This window comes from Periplaneta americana, chromosome 3 (assembly GCF_040183065.1).
Source record: "Periplaneta americana isolate PAMFEO1 chromosome 3, P.americana_PAMFEO1_priV1, whole genome shotgun sequence".
In the NCBI taxonomy this organism is placed as follows: domain Eukaryota; kingdom Metazoa; phylum Arthropoda; class Insecta; order Blattodea; family Blattidae; genus Periplaneta; species Periplaneta americana.
In genome coordinates, this window is record NC_091119.1 from 105,822,815 (window position 1) to 105,839,764 (window position 16,950).

Consider the following 16,950-nt stretch of genomic DNA (forward strand, 5'->3'; position numbering starts at 1 on the left):
TATTATTAGTATTATTATTAATTGTACTTTTTATTAATTGTTTATTATTAATTGTCATTATCGAGTGTAATTAGTTACCATTCCTACCGGGTATTTAACCATTTGCAGTGTGAATACATACATACATACATACATACATACATACATACATACATACATACATACATACATACATACATACATACATACATACATACATACATACATACATACATACATTTCACCGGCATTATCACATTCATCTCATCCAGACGCTAAATAATTTAAGATGTTGATAAAGCGTCGTAAAAATACCTACTAAAAATTCATGTTATTGTAGCATGAAAATAATTTCTTAGGAAAATTTTTACTGTTGAAGGATTGACATTTAAGTGAATGTCATTGTTTAACTACCAGCCATTTTTGGAGCATCATACGTAGATTTACTTTTATTTTTCTCAATATCAGTGTTTCAGCTAGTTTACTCACTTTTGTTGGACGGCCTGATCTCCTTCAATTTTTGAAAAATTTTAACTTACCAATTCTGCCAATTATAGTCTGTTTGCTGTAGACCTTCCTACAATTTTTTATATTTTGGAGAGAAATTTATATTGATTCTGAAAATTAATTATAATTCTTCATTTCTTTTCAGCCGTTTCACGTCGTTTACATTTCTTATTGCTGCATTACTTCAACACAGTACACAAATACGGCATGCACTGGGTTACACAAGTGTATCTGGGTGCACCATGAACTGAACAGACATTACCCCCACCCCCCCACCTGTAGCAGAGGTTCAGCTGTTTCAGAGGAAAACTTGATCCTGTATGAAGACTTTTGGCGCACCGATTTGAAATGTTTCTTTACGTTTCCATTTTTTTAACGGAATTATAACTATAATTATGTTTCCTTTTTCTTATGCGTTGCATTATATTTGTATCTATCCCTAAACATATTCTACTTATTATAAATTAGCATATTGAAGCTTCTTTGTGACATATTTATGTTATTTTAATAGGTGTGTGGTAACTTTTTACATTCACTGTAAATATAATGAGACCCAATTACTTTTAAAAAGACAATGAGATTTATCTTCTATAATACAACGAGTGTTGATAGTTTTCTGGTAATATAATTGGCGTGTACGAATGTTTGTTATCATGATAATCATTTTGGGACAGGAAGTCGAGAAATAATTATCTGATGACAACAATCATGAGCTTAAAAAGCGAAATTAAATTATCTGAAGATAACGATAACAATTATCACGAATTGTATTCGGCAAGATAATCACAATGTGAATAACTGTAATTCTGAACAAGTAAACATTCGAGGTTATAATAATAAGACCAAGAAAAAAAAAATGGATGGAAACAGAGATGATAGGAATAAAACTCTCCTTGGAATAAAAGCAACTGAAAATTTGAGGTTATAACAACAAATTTATTTTAAGCTCTTTTATCATTGCTTATGTATAATTGTGAACATATGTAATTTTACTGTAAACCATTTTACTTATAAAATTTAATTATGCAATTTACTTCTGCATGTTGAGGCTGCAAGTCAGACGTAAACATTTATTGCTGATACATCGAAACGGAGAAGATAAAAATAAAGAAATGGCCGTAGAGGAAAAAATTATAATTTATTAATTCTGAACAGCATGCTTTGAACTTTCAGTGTAATTCGATACTCATTGGTCTACCGTTCACCTTGTCACGGCGTTTCGGATGGATCCAATATATTATTCAAATATATTTCTTTCAGTGCAACCTTAGTTTCGAGAGGACTAAATAGTCGCAGGACACCAAATATGAAAACTATGTCGGTGTACAGGTATACAAATTTGTTTTCATCAGAAAATCGTGTACAGCTATCGTCCTGTGAGATGAAGTGCTGTAATTGATAAAAAAATTAAGTTAGAACTGTACAAAGTGTCCGACCCAAAAAGGTATGCAGCGCAGCTAACAAGAAATACAGGCTACGGCGCGACGTCACATTCTTAGTCATAACATGGCCAACATTGAACAAGTTTATACAGAGTGTTTCCGAGGTGGTGTTACAAACTTTCAGGAATGAAGACGAAGGGCACATGTATCAATTTGAGATAGGAACCATGGTCCGGAAATGACTGAGTCGAAAGTTATAAGCAAAAATAGTTGTGTGGAAATGGAATTGTAATTTGGCACCACGTGCCCTTCTTCCCTTAACTTTTGGAACACTCGTGGAAAAATGATATAGGCCGGATGTCTCCTACGTGGGTACTTGCCCGATGCAATCTGTGAGCTTGTCTACTGTTCCCATTGGCTCATCCGTATTCGAAAATCACGTCTGCATATTCCGCTCTCGTGTACTCCATTTCACTAGGACTGATCGATTGGACACTGCAACTTGTACACATACACTGCTGACTACAGACGTGCATATATGAGGACCGACCATGTCCGTTACACATTACGCCAACTCCATCGCTTTAATGTTTTTTCCTGTCCCCATCCCTCAGACAGTGCATTGAATGGAATACTGTGAGTAGACAACGTAAACAATGTCAGATGAATACAGTATGTGTAAGATGTACAGATAAATACACATAAATAAGGTGTACAGAGGAATAAAATTATTTCATTTCCACATAACTATTTTTGCTTGTAACTTTCAACTCGGTCATTTCCGAACCAGGGTTCCTTATCTCAAATTGATACATGTGCCCTTCACCATCATCCCTGAAAGTTTGTAACACCACCTCGGAAACGGCCTGTATATAAATGCACGTTTAACGTGAGTTTAATATAGGAATTCCTTTGTTTTTTAGAACTTTGAACATGTATTTATATTAGACGATTGTCAAGATGGCCATGACTAGACCATGATAACCACGTGACTCCGATTCGTGCCGAAGCCTATCTTTCTCGTAAGCCATGTATGCAGCTGATGACGATAATTTTGATTACGAAAATGATGACGATTATGGTGAGTTCCAATTCTTATTTGAAATGTGTTTATTATAAAATTCCTGTGTTTATAAATTTGAAATAGCACCACATTCCACAAAAACTTTGATATAAGCGAGCAAAGTAAATCGAATGCGGGGCACGTTTTATGACCCGCATGATCTCACCCTAACACAGTAAAACTTTTTTTCAAAAGATGCAGTTCAAATCCATTTGCATGTGTTACATCTAAACCCGAAACATCTCTGTGCGGCGTTGTCATTTTTAAAAGAGGTTAGTGGTTAGTGTAGACTTTGTGGTTTCGCTGCGTCATCTACGACCCTAATAAAATGGATTTCACCCCCGGAGTTTGTTTTGAAGAGGATCGCAACTCGTTTCATAATGCCTCAAGACTGGCGAAGTTCCCTCTCTTATAAGATATTCACGTCATAAACCAGAGCTGAGGGGTTGGGGTAGATGAACCGCACTCGCGTATCACAATCCACCCCAACCCTCACGTCTAGCTCTGTACAGATTTCTAGAGTCTGTCTTTGAAGTAGGGCGGCACACCCTCGGCTTCGTTACAGGGTTGTAATACTAGTAGAAGCCTCCTCCTCTACATGAGCATAAAGAAGCGTATTTAAAGATAATCTAGGCACAGAGAGTGAGGAGTTTTAGTCACATACCGTTTGAAACTAGGATAAGGGTAACTATTACTCTCTGAAGACATCCATGCCACCTGTATAGTGCTCTCACCTCCCACAGGTGTTCAGTGGAATTGAGGTCAGCAGGAAATCTTCTCTCAAACCGCAGCACAGGGCACTATCGCTTTGGAATTTCTGTTTTCAGGCAATATGTTAGGCCACGCAAATTCTACCGCATGCTATGTAGTCACTACAACACTGGCATATCTCCTTCTTGAGCCAGTGGTAGCGTACTGAACTCTAGTTCAATTCCTGGAATGTTCTATGAGATTTTCTGGTAAACAAAAGACGGTTTTGGACATGTTTTCTCCAAAGTAATTTGGTATGCATGTCAGGTTCGTTCAATTATTGTCTGTCATCTGAACAATGGAATCCTGTCGCCAATATCATCCGTAGTTCTTGTCAAAAATCCTTAAATAATAACTGCAAATATTTTCAAATATGTTGTACTTATTTTCTCAATTTGTGCTGGATTCTTTATAAGCAGCGACATTCCCAGCAGAAACTAAGACCATGCTTAAGATATCATAGCACAATAGAATATATGGAAAATATTGGAAGGATGGTTTTTTTCCCATTGGCTCACTAATATTGTACCAGTTAGATCAGGTTTAATATCCAGAAACAATATTAGGAACTATCTTCGGCTACAGAAACTCAGTGCTTCTCAATTGCGTAGCATTTCTCGCTTCTATCTCATTCTAAGTACATGGTGAATAAGAACACATCAGTATCAAGTATGTTAATGGAAACTTTCGAGATAAATTCACATTCTGCGATGTTAGTAATCGCTTAAACCTCCTTCACACTTTAAATATAAGTAAGTTCCACGTTCCAGAGAACTGAATCATATTTCCCAATCTGTTCTCTACAAGTTCATGACTAGACCACAAAACTTCATGCGATTGCATGCTTTTATTGATTTGGCATATTGGAAAGCATACTTCGAGGGTTTCTCCTTTTAAATGCGTATGTATTTTTATTTTGCATATTTAAATGAATATGAAGAGCACAAGGAAAAAACTTGATAAGTCCAAAATTATCGATTTTCTGTTTCAGATGTCATGTAATGTGGATTTGTGTAGTTTAGCTTTAAAGAATAACAATTTCTTTAGTACAAAAAAATTTTAAGACAAAGACAATACAATATAATGGGTCTTGAAACTTTTACTTGATCTCCTGTAAAAAATAGTAAAACGTGACTTATCAGGTTTTCCCCTTCTGTAGTCTTCATATATTAACATATTTCCTAGTTTTGCCAGATTTATCATCTAATTTAAAAGTCTCTCTCTGTTAAAAATAAGATTGATTTGGTAGATTAAAATGTTTTCATTTTATTTATTTTTTAAGGTAGACTGATTCCTACTTTATTTTTAATTATTAATACACAAATTCATAATCTCAATAAAATTAAAGGAAAATAAATCAAATCACTACCAAATAAATAACTTAATTACCGTTTATTACGTGTATTTATAATTTTAATTACTTTTTCTGCATTTAACTATATTTGAATTTCTATTAGATTGGTTGGTGGTGTAATTGTTAGTTTAAGTGCAATGAATGTAGAATCTTTAAATATAGATTGTTTTCTATAGATAGTATTTATGTTTAAGGAAGTTTTCGGTTTATTTATTGTTTTTATTTTGTTAGTTATTTTTGTTATGGTTGGAGTTGCTTTTTTGACTCTGTTCGAGCGTAAAGTTCTTGGATATATTCATATTCGTAAAGGACCTGTTTTTGCAGTATTAAGAAATTATATTCTAGAGAAGTTAATTAACGACAAGACACGCAAATCAATTTTTATATTAATAATTTCTTTTGTGTATAATTATGATATTTTTGGTTAAAATACCAATGTTTTTGGCTCACAGAAATAAAATTATTTAATTACTGTTGAGGACATGAAATTGATGCGACAACAACAGGTATTTGTCCCTGGTGTATGAGTTGGGTCATTTTCCACTTTAACATGAGCCTAACTGCTGCTGTGTGTACAAAATACAGTGTAATTATAATTCTGCAGGAGCCAGGACGAGAATACGCGTCGCCTAGAAAATGTTCCGCAACCTGTGTGCCTCCACAAGGTGAAACGTGTGACGCCAACTTTTACCTATTATTGGAAGAAATTAATAAAATTAATTAAAATCGAATTAAAATTAAAGTAAAAGAAATACAATATTTTTAATATAGGACATTCGGTATCTCATGAAACATATCTGCGCGTGAGGGGGGAAGGACAAAGTGGACTGAGAAGCTTCCCTCCCTCGCTACGCTTCGACTTGCAAGCTGGCTAACTCGCTTACCCACAGCGTAAGGTTTTTACTCTGAGTTACGGTGCACGAATGCATTTGGTTTCACGAGATAGCGAATGACCGGGAATATTGTGATAATTATTTATCTTACATGTTTTCTTGGTGTGGTAACAAAACAAGCCCAATCCCCGAGTATGTTGCGTGTGGTGAAAAACTCAGCAATGCTGCTATGATTCCCAGTAAATTGAAACGACATTTGTTAACAAAATATTCCTTTCTGTCAAGCAAAGGTGTGAATTATTTTCGTCGGTTGTTGGAACAAAGTAAAAACAAGTGACGCGCATGAGACGTCGGTACGCGTTTCGCAAAAAAATACAGGAAGCTAGCTATAAGGTAGCCCAGCTTATCATAAAAGCCAAAAAAACACACACAATAACTGAAACATGGTTAATGCCTGCCTGTAAAGAAATGGTGAAAATAATCCTGAGTTCAGAATCTGCTAGTGATATTTAAAAAATTCCTCTCTCTGCCAACAGAATCAGCTGCCGAGTTAGTGACATGTCCAGTGACATCCAAGACATTAAGAAGGAAAAAATAAAGAGCAGTCAGAAGTTCTCATTTAAGATCGACGACTCCACCAATATTGGCGGTCACGCATATAGCCTTGGTTTTTCTGAACAGACGCATGCGACATGCGAAGTGCGAGGCCCGCCTCGCACAAATCCGAACTACACGAGAGATAGTGAGTGGTTTTATAACTGCGAGGTGCGCAGACCTCACATCTCGCACGTCGCATGCGTCTGTTCAGAAAAACCAAGGGTTAACTTCTTTCCTACATTCGGTACATTGATGGATTTGTAAATGCAAGTAATTTTTTTTTTTTTTTGCAAAGAACTGTCCGTGCGAGCAATCGGTGAAGAAATATTTCGTATAACTAATTGAATTGGTCATTGCTAAAAGGCCCTTTCTCCGTATTTTTGCAAAAATGAGTTAACTACAGATTCAACATCCTTACATATAAATGCACAATCTGTGCTAAAAGGACTTTCCTCAAGCCTTCATACACACACACAGTTCAGCGTTTCATTTTTAGTGTCATGCTAAAATGCCCTTTCTCCAGGATAGAGGGTCTTCTAGCTGTGAACTTGTCATTTAGCAGTGTTTCCATCTGATGACAAACCTTTATACTTACTATACTATCAGCTACATTTATTGTTTGAAGCGATCTGTTTATTCTGCTCTGATAGTTATTTGTGTTTTAATACAAATTATTATATTATACGCAATTTCGGCTAATTAAAATGGAGACTGAGAGTTTGAAAATCAAAAAGAGACGTAGTGATACTTGCAGTTGCAAACGAAATACATTAAAGAAAGCCAAAGTTAAAGGCACTGAACATGTGACTTACTCTGGAAAATTGATGGCTGAAAGACGAACTGGTGAGGATTGTAGGTAAGTTCAAAATATTTACACTGAAATCACTGACGTAAATGAATATTGCATAAAAATGTTATTTCCTAAGGGCCACAAAAATCTTTATAGGCTATATAAAATATTTACGCATGCACAAAAATAAAGTCACTCATTAACTGGCGGCCCATGTTTTACAAAAAAGGAGGTCTTTCTGTAGAATCTTATGGTAGAAAGGTACCTCGGTGTTCGAAGTTGTCATTCGCCCCTGCGAGTTTTTATGAATATATGTACAATGCCACTCTTCCTCATATTGTTTCAACATCCAAGTTCATTGATGGTTGTATTAGGCATACCTTTGCTCTTTGTTTACCTGGAATTGAAAACATAGTCCTTCCCCAACGTCCTGCTTATGATGAATTGATTGCAATCAACCCAGACAAAATGCAGGATATCAGGAAAATTCTATGCTACATTCCCCATGAACAGTTAGCTGATTATGAGAAAGTTGTAAATTCTCCACTAGCAGAACATAGAGAAAATACAGAATGAAATCGTCAATTTAGATTTCAAACAAGGGCCTAAAACTTTGTAATACGTAATTAAAATATATTTTAAGAAGAGAAATATACTTTTAACTTGAAATAATGGTAGTTTATTTAATTTAAAATCCTGTATTTTATTACAGTACTCCATTTTTCAAACCAAATATGAAATTATTTTAAGCTCACTGCTAAAAGGCCCTTAAATTTGAATTTTTAATTAATAATATTATACAAACTACACGTGACAAGAAAATAAAAATTGTGCTTCTAGAAAGCACAAATGTACCTTTATGATGGACAGTGACCACATTTCTCTACGAAGATTAGAAAAGGGAGGGGGAGTGTTCGTTTGTACTAAGATAGAAATAAGTAGCAATCTTCTGTGGATACATGGGGAAGTTGAAATATTGAATGTTCAGATAAGAAATGGGCGGGAAACCTTAGATGTAATAGCATGTTACAGACCACCCAGTGAATTAAACAATTTAACTTTGCACAAACTAAATGAATATCTTAATACAGTATCAGAAGACCGAAACGTAGTAATTGCTGGTGATCTAAATCTCCCGAAAATTAACTGGAACAGGATTTCAGGTACAAATTCAGATGCACAGACCCTTGTTAATTAATTGATCTGGCGTAAAGATTTCACGCAGGTAGTAAATGGTCCGACGCGTGACAATGCCCTCTTAGATGTTTATCTACTAAGACCTGTCTCTCTCTTTGTCAACTCTGAAAGTCTTCATAAAATAAGTGATCACAATAGCGTCTTATTAGAAATCTTCTGGGAAAACACAGTAAATCCGAGGTCAAGTCCACTGTCTGTCTGCAATTTTAACAAAACCGATGTCCATGAATTACAAACGTTTCTACGACAAAAGCATGATGACTTTCTAAGGACTGAAGGAAATATGGAAAATGTGTGGCATAAATTTAAGAGTATAATTTTCGAGGCATTAGTAAAATGTGTACCTTCTAAAATAATTAAGAAAAATCCGGACCCAGAATATTACACTAATTATATTCGCTACTTAAAGAAAAAGACAAGGCGCGCATTTAGCAAACGTAAACGAAGCCATGAGCATTGGGAAAAATATGTCGAATTAATTAAGAAACTTGAGTGTGAAAAAAGGTTAGCTCAGGAAAATTTTCTAAAAACTATTTTAAAAGAAGATGAAAGTAACAATTGGAGACAGTTTTATAATTATGTACGCAGGAGAAAAGGAAAAAAACGAAGGAGTAGTGCTTTTACGAAATCAGAACGGAGAAAGTATAACTGATGACAAAGAAAAGGCCGACTTATTAAATTCCTATTTCATTTCTGTTTTCAATAATAATAATAATAATAATAATAATAATAATAATAATAATAATAATAATCCCGCTGATAGGAGTGGTTGTGTCACAGACCATGAATGTGAACCAAATTCGACTTTCAAAATAACTTCCAAAGGGGTTAGAGAGAGAATAACGAAATTAAAAAATCGGAAGTCTCGAGGACCAGATAGTATTGCTACAGAGATTCTTAAATTAGGTTCCGAGGCCATAATTCCATACTTAATGCGTATATTTCATGTTTCCATAAACAATGCAGCTATTCCATGTGACTGGAAATCAGCTATACTGGTACCCATACATAAAGGAGGAAATAAATTAGATGTCGGAAACTACAGACCGATTAGCCTTACATCTGTCGTATGTAAAGTCATGGAGCATTTGATATCGGATTATATTCGTCATGTTCTAAATGCGAAAGACTGGTTTTACAACCGCCAGCATGGTTTTAGGGAAGGCTTCTCATGTGATAGTCAAATTACGTCGCTGGTTCAGGATCTAGCTGAAGAGGTAGATAGAGGCGGAAGAATCGATGCAGTTGTGATTGATTTTTCGAAAGCATTTGATTTGGTGCCACATGACATATTAATAGATAAGTTAAGTAGGCTAGGAATAGATAAAAGAGTGGTGCTATGGATCCAAGAATTCTTAAACGGTAGAACCCAGAGAGTTAGAGTAGGTCATGAAATATCGGAAATTGGAAATATAAGTTCAGGGGTGCCACAGAGCAGCGTTCTGGGTCCATTACTCTTTATAATATACGTAAATGACCTATGCCAGAATATTACATCAAATATGAGGCTATTTGCAGACGACTGCATTATCTATAGAAAGATTAGAAATAATTCAGATGTAGATGCTATTCAAACAGACTTGAATAAAATTTATAACTGGGCGTGAAAGCATAGGATGAAAATAAATGGTTCTAAAAGTAAATCTATAACATTTTGTAAAACCCGAGAGGAAACTAGTCTTAATTACGAATTCAGTGGTGTTGTAATTCCGCAAGAACAATGTTGTAAATACCTAGGAGTGTATTTAAACTCCAAACTTTCTTGGGGAGAGCATGTTGATAATGTTACGGGTAAAGCATGGAGGGCACTTCACTTTATTATGAGAATCTTGAGAAAGGCTAGCCCCAAATCGAGGGAAATAGCATATCTAACGTTAGTGCGACCGTTAATGGAATACGGAACTACATGTTGGGATCCCTATAGAATATACCAGATAAATTCCTTAGAAAGAATCCAGTATAGGGCAGCGAAATTTGTTAAAGGTAAAAGAGAAGATGGAAACGATACGATAAAAGAACTTAAATGGGAAACTTTGGAAAACAGACGTAGGAAAACTAGAATAACATCATTGTATAGAGCACATCTAGGTCAGAAAGCATGGGTAGACATAACGGCTCGGTTAGAAAAGCCAACGTACTATGGTAGGAACGATCATGATTTTAAAATCAAATGCAGGAAACAGAAAACGGATGTAGGTAAATTCTCATTTTTAAATAGAACTATAAATGATTGGAATGACCTACCTGCAGCGGTCTTTGAGGGCTGTCCTTCCTTAAGGAGATTCAAGAATAATTTAAAAAGTTGTATATAAAGTGAAAATTAAAATTAAGGTGACATTCAACATTTAATTTTTTTAAGGTGACATGTATTTATCTAGGGTGACGAGTTTACTTCCTTGTTTTGAATTGTAAATTATTTAAAACTAGCGTGTAAGAGGGCCTTAGACTAGAAGTAGACTAGAAATGTTTAGTTTAAATGTAGTTCTGTTTATAAGTATGCATAAGGATGTAATTATTTGACTTATTTGAACTGTTGTATCAGTGAAGCGAGGTGAGTCAGTGAAGTTATGGTTTTACAGTGCAGTGAACAGTTCCGATCAGTGATAATTTATAGCGTCAGTGAAATGTGTTACAGAGTGTCAGTGAAATGTGTGCTAAAGTGTCAGTGAAATGCGTCATAGTGCCACTACAGGGAATGAGATGAGAGTAAAGTGAAAGACTATTGAAACTTATGTAGGACCTATAGACAATTATGTAGGTTGTATTGTAAAATTAGGTATTTTATTTTATGTTTTATTATTATTGTGTTAAATTGTATTGTGTATTATTATTGTATTGTGTATTATTATTGTATTGTGTGTAAAATTGTATATGTGTTGTAAAATTGTATTGTGTATTGTAAATTTTATTGTGTATTGGTTATCATTTTATTGTGTATTGATAATATTGTATATACCACTGCCACCGGGTGCTTGCCCACTTGCAGTGTAAATAAATACATACATACATACATTTCTTAAAAACAGTTTTTTTTTTCGATTTATTCAGAACTAACATTTTTGGACAAAGGACCTTTTAGCAATTAATATGTGGTCCGTAGTGAATTAACATGGGAGGATTGCGTTAGTGTTTGTACAGACGGAGTCGCTTCTATGACAGGCCGAGTGAAAGGATTCGTGGCTAAAGTACGTGAAGTAAATCCTAACATACGGAGCGACCATTGTCTCATTCACCGCTAAGCCATTTTTGCTAAGTCTTTGTCCTCTCCTGTGAAAATTGTAATAGACGAAGTAGTAAAGTCGTGAACTTCATCAGATCGCGGCCCCTAAATACGCGGCTTTTTTCTGTTTTGTGTCAGAAAATGGGATCAGAGCAACACTCCTGCTACATAGAGAAGTGCAATGGTTATCACGAGGTAAAGTGTTAGCGCGAATGTTTGAACTTAAAGAGGAGGTAGTAGCACTTTTTACTATTGAGGAGCATGAGTACGCGGATTTATTTGCAGATCATGAATGGGTATCTAAGTTGGCATATCTATTTCCGATATTTTCATATATTTTAATGAGCTTAACAGAAAAATGCAAAGCAGGAACGAAAACATTCTGACTAGTACGGATAAGATTCAAGGATTTGTGAATAAGCTGAATTTGTGGAACAGATTATTGAAAATCGGTCGTTTGAGATGTTCCCAACTGTTTGGCCTCTTGGTGACGGTAATAAAGTGTTGATGGACTTAATTAAAGAACATTTAGTAATCTTGCAGCAGAACTTCAAGAATTATTTTGGAAAGAGTGTTCAAGATTTCGACTGGGTTCGTGATCCATTCATTGTGGATTCAAAACATCTTCCCAATAGTATGCTCGTATAAGAGGAACTGGCAGATTTAAAAGCAGACAGAACATTGAAATTAGAATTTCTCGAAGTGCCTTTGGAAACATTTTTGTTCTCAATAAGGAGTGAATATCCGGCTGTCTCCGAGATGGCAGTTAAGATGTTATTGCCATTTTCAACTACATATATGTGTGAACAGAGCTTCTCGACGCTAACTGAAATTAAAACATCAAAGAGGGAGGGAGAGACTCAAACACATCGATGACGAAATGAGGTTTGCACTGTCAACGATTCCGTCACGGGTCAGCCACCTGTGTGCAGCTAAGCAGGCCCAAGTATCGCACTGAAAGTATGAGTAGAGTTATTTAATTTAATATTAGTAATAGAAATGTGTATTTTCTGCAGTTAATTGAAGTTAATAAATTGTTAATAAATTCAAGAGTCGATTTCTGTTTTATAATAATCATATTAATAATAATAATAATAATAACAATAATAATAATAATACATTTTATTACAACCCACCAATCAACCAACCAATCACATGACGTGACACATACGCTAATTTATAGATTTTTGTTTCAAGTATCACACCAAAAGAGGTCTTTGCCTTGTCAGGTTTCCAGATCAAACTTGAGGAGGCCAGCCTCCAATAATACAAAATCATTCTATTAAAAATATTATATGAACACAACAGAAATGATTAGATTAATTAATATACGAGATATATGATATGATGAAGAGGCAATGGGGATTGGGAAGGAGTCCCACCATGGCCTTTTAAGTTAGTACTATCTCAGCATTCGCCTGGAGGGACATGGGAAACCACGAAAAAACCTAAGTCGCGATAGCCAACTCCAAAAGATCGAACCCCGGACCCTCCGAATGCAAAGTAGGAATGATAACCATTACATCAGTATTTTCTGCATAATAATAATAATAATAATAATAATAATAATAATAATAATAATATACATAAAAAACAATGTCTTCAGAGGACAAGCGAAGAAGTGTTTTGAGCCATAGACAATGACAAAAATTAACTGACATACTCGTAAAACTGCAACTTATACAAACATATGAGAATATCCATAAATATTATTTATACATGTGGGTAATAGCCTATGAAGATTGTATTAACTTTCTGCAGTTACGTGTCTGCTTCGAGTCCATGTCAAAGCACAACTGGATGAAATTATTTTTAAAATTTTATTACAACCTCCCATAATTATAATAAAATGTTCCAAGTAGTTTATGATTATATATGGACTCCACTTGTTATATGGGAATGGGATCGTTCGCATTGTTAACGTAAGTATTTCCCTGGCAAAGTCAGTGTAAATTGCATTCCACCAAATCCTTGGCATTATTCACTGAAGAAAGAATGAAAGAATTTATTGTAAAATCTATGTATGTAAGAAAACCGTTGACTGCCCATTTATCTTTACTACCTCTTAGAATTCCTTTTTGAGTTGTTCTATTCTCTCGTTTGAATATGTTAATAATTACATAGAAATCTGCAAGAGTATAATGGCTACTTGGAAATATAAAACGCCACATTAAGCAGTTTTCAATGTATTTTTACGTCCGATCCTCTTCAGAATATTAGATTACACTACCCGTCCCATGTACAATATATACAAACAGATATACAGGCAGACAGTCAGCGCTAGAGAACGCTAGTAAGGGTACATTATGCAAGCTCTGAACTATCGAATTTCCACTGTGGAAGCAGCTGAAATCACCGCAGAGAGCAGAAAGCTCTAATCCATGTGCATATTACACTGTTACAATGTTGCTAGGATACAAGTGACTTGGCAACAGCGCGGCCTGACCGACCTCAACACCCGAGGCATATTCCGTCAGGAAGTTAGAAAGGGAAAGCTGCAAAAAACGGTAGAATATAAGCCTTTATGGAAGTTAAGTTGACTTCGTCTCTCCATATAGCGTATGGCGCGTGGGAGATTTTGAATTTATTAACGCAAAGTCATAAATTTACTTAAAGTTGGTAAGACTGTGATACCGCCATACTGTTCCTTATGTATTGCCATTTTATTTGTCATGAGACAGTGGACGGAAGAGCATCGTGAATTCTCAGTAAAAGTAATTATGGTTGTGAAGCTGCACGACGAGAATTTCGGTTGATCGACGCAATGTTGTAATGAATCCTAGTCTTTAGTTCATTTAGGGTGTGAGGACGACTAGCATACATACGATCCTTTAAAAATTATCCCAAAAATCGCACACTGAAAGGTCAGGCAATAGAGCTAGTCCATGTTGACATTCTTCTTCCAAAGAGCTGTCGTAATGCAGCGATGAATATTGACCTCCCTCACATTTTGCTAAAAACGGTTCATCTCATCTGTTGGCATCGCAGGCTTGCAATTGTTGACGGCCTAAAGCTTGTACGGATGCAATGTGAGATCTAAAGACAATATTCTGGCAACAGTGCGGCGAGGTAAACCTAATGACAGCATGTCGCAGTGCAGAAAGTTGTGGACTCTGCTGGATGGCGGCATTGACTGCTTGGTCCTGGATGCTTCTTGCTCAGGGTAGAACCTGCTGATTCAAATCTTTCAACCCATGTCTCCACAGCGTGAGCTCACGGAGCCGAAACATGACGCCAAAGTTGAAAATGACGCCGAAATTCTCGTCTTGCAGATTCACAACAATCATTGTTTTTACTGCAAATTCACGATGCTCTCCCGTCCACTGCCTCATGGCAACTGAAATCGCATTGCCTAAGGAACAGTATGGCTCTATCACAATCTTACCGAAAGTACAATTTTCAGCTAATCGATTCAAAATCTCAAAAGCTGTAGAATAAGTCATTTCAATATCATGCATGCATGCTTGATAGTATTTATTTTTATTTTTTATTGTTTCCAATAATTTAACATCCATTTGTCGATGTAGCCTATGTTTTTCTCCTGATTATGAAGATTAAATGTGCAAGCTTTGACAAATATCGGTCAAAGTGTGTAGATTTCTATAGAGCGCACACACACAGACATTACATAGCCACATTGACTTTTATATAGAAGATAATAAGGGGAAATAAAATTTACTGACAGAAATTGAAACTGTTATGTAAGTAAGCACGGGTTCAGCCCCGGCTTCAGCGAAGATATACTCATAGAAGTCAAAACAAAGGTTATAATTTATAATTTATTAATTATAATTAATGATTTTTGTTGTCTCTTTTCCCTTTTCATTCCAATAACACACTCCATAATATATCTATTTTCTCTGTTGTACTACAAAAGCACGCATATGTTTAAGTTTATTCCTTTGAATATTCTGTACTTTATTCCGTAACCTTACATCTGACATCTACGACCTTCAAGTATTGTGACAATCATCTTTTGTTTTGCAACAACCATGAAGTGATGACTATGTTGGGACTGCTAATGGAGACTTTTTACTGATGCTTCAAAACACAGTTTGGAGAGTGTCAGAGATGCCTCTGTTCCGGTTAATCATTCTGTATTTCTGAAACAATATTATGCAAATGGGAACTATGTACTGTTCACAAAGACGAAATATCAAGAACGTAACTAGCAAGTGTGTGGATATTTTAAAGTAATCTCTGTTGTTGGGTCAAGAGTTAGGTTACCGGTACACGAAATTTCCGTATTTCATTTGTGACTGGTCAGCAGAGCAAGACCCCAGCACTAGGCTCAGAAGAAATGACCCCCAATATGATGAAATGTTGAGCTAAAAACATAAATAAAGATAGTATAATTGTAGAGTCTGATGTTCTGGCGTTTGGTAAAACTATATGTTGAATGACTTCTGGGAATTTGGATGCAACATTAGCTTCAAGGCTCTTATGTTACAGTTGCACTTGGAATATTTCTCTGGGAAACGTTAAGGCTACAGCAAAGAACAGGAAGAAAGATTTCACCAAGATCTCAAGGATTTCGAAATAAGATGCCAAGACTTATGGCACAGCACAGTGCTCGCCCACTACTGTTGCATGCTGAAAATTGAAACTCTAAAAATAAAAAGTAAGACAATCTAAAGCAGCTTCACATCCAAAAAGAAAAAATAACACATAGATCACATTGACCTGGTTGATTGTTGTGTGAAGGTAAACTGTATATTCCTCATCAATATGCAATACGCCTTCTAGATATTTTTTTACATTTCCACAAGTGACAACAGCCATCAACTTCTCACAAGCATATTGCGTCAAATGTATTTTAGTTTGATTCTGTTTCCATGAACAGGTACGGTATTTATCCATTTTTGTTACTTTTCGCACGTTTCAGACCACAACACGTTGTTTGTATTCTTTTTCTTTTAGTTTTCTGGGTGTCGTGGCAGGTGTTCTGAGAAAATTATTTTTGGATTGGTTATATCCTAAATATTATGGTGATATTTATACGATTTTTTATATTTTGATTATATTAATTTTTATTATAACACATGACTTGAATAAGAGAACAAAAATTGAGATTATGTACGTCTTCAGTTGCTAGGATAGTGAATGCATAATTATTTTGAGGGTTAAAACATGCAAAATAGGGAAAAAATATCTCAGGAAACTCATAAATTTGGCTACTGAATCTTACTTTAATCTCCACTTTACCAACAATTCTGACGTGATACATAAGAACCGATTGCAGATTTCATTTCAGCACACCTGAAGTGAATTATATCCC

General features: G+C 35.4%; 1 protein-coding gene across 1 annotated transcript in view; it reads right to left on the reverse strand.

Moving 5' to 3' along the window:
- Positions 1-16,950, reverse strand: part of LOC138696357 (uncharacterized) — a 529,406-nt gene that overhangs the window by 445,950 nt on the left and 66,506 nt on the right. The window lies entirely within an intron of this gene.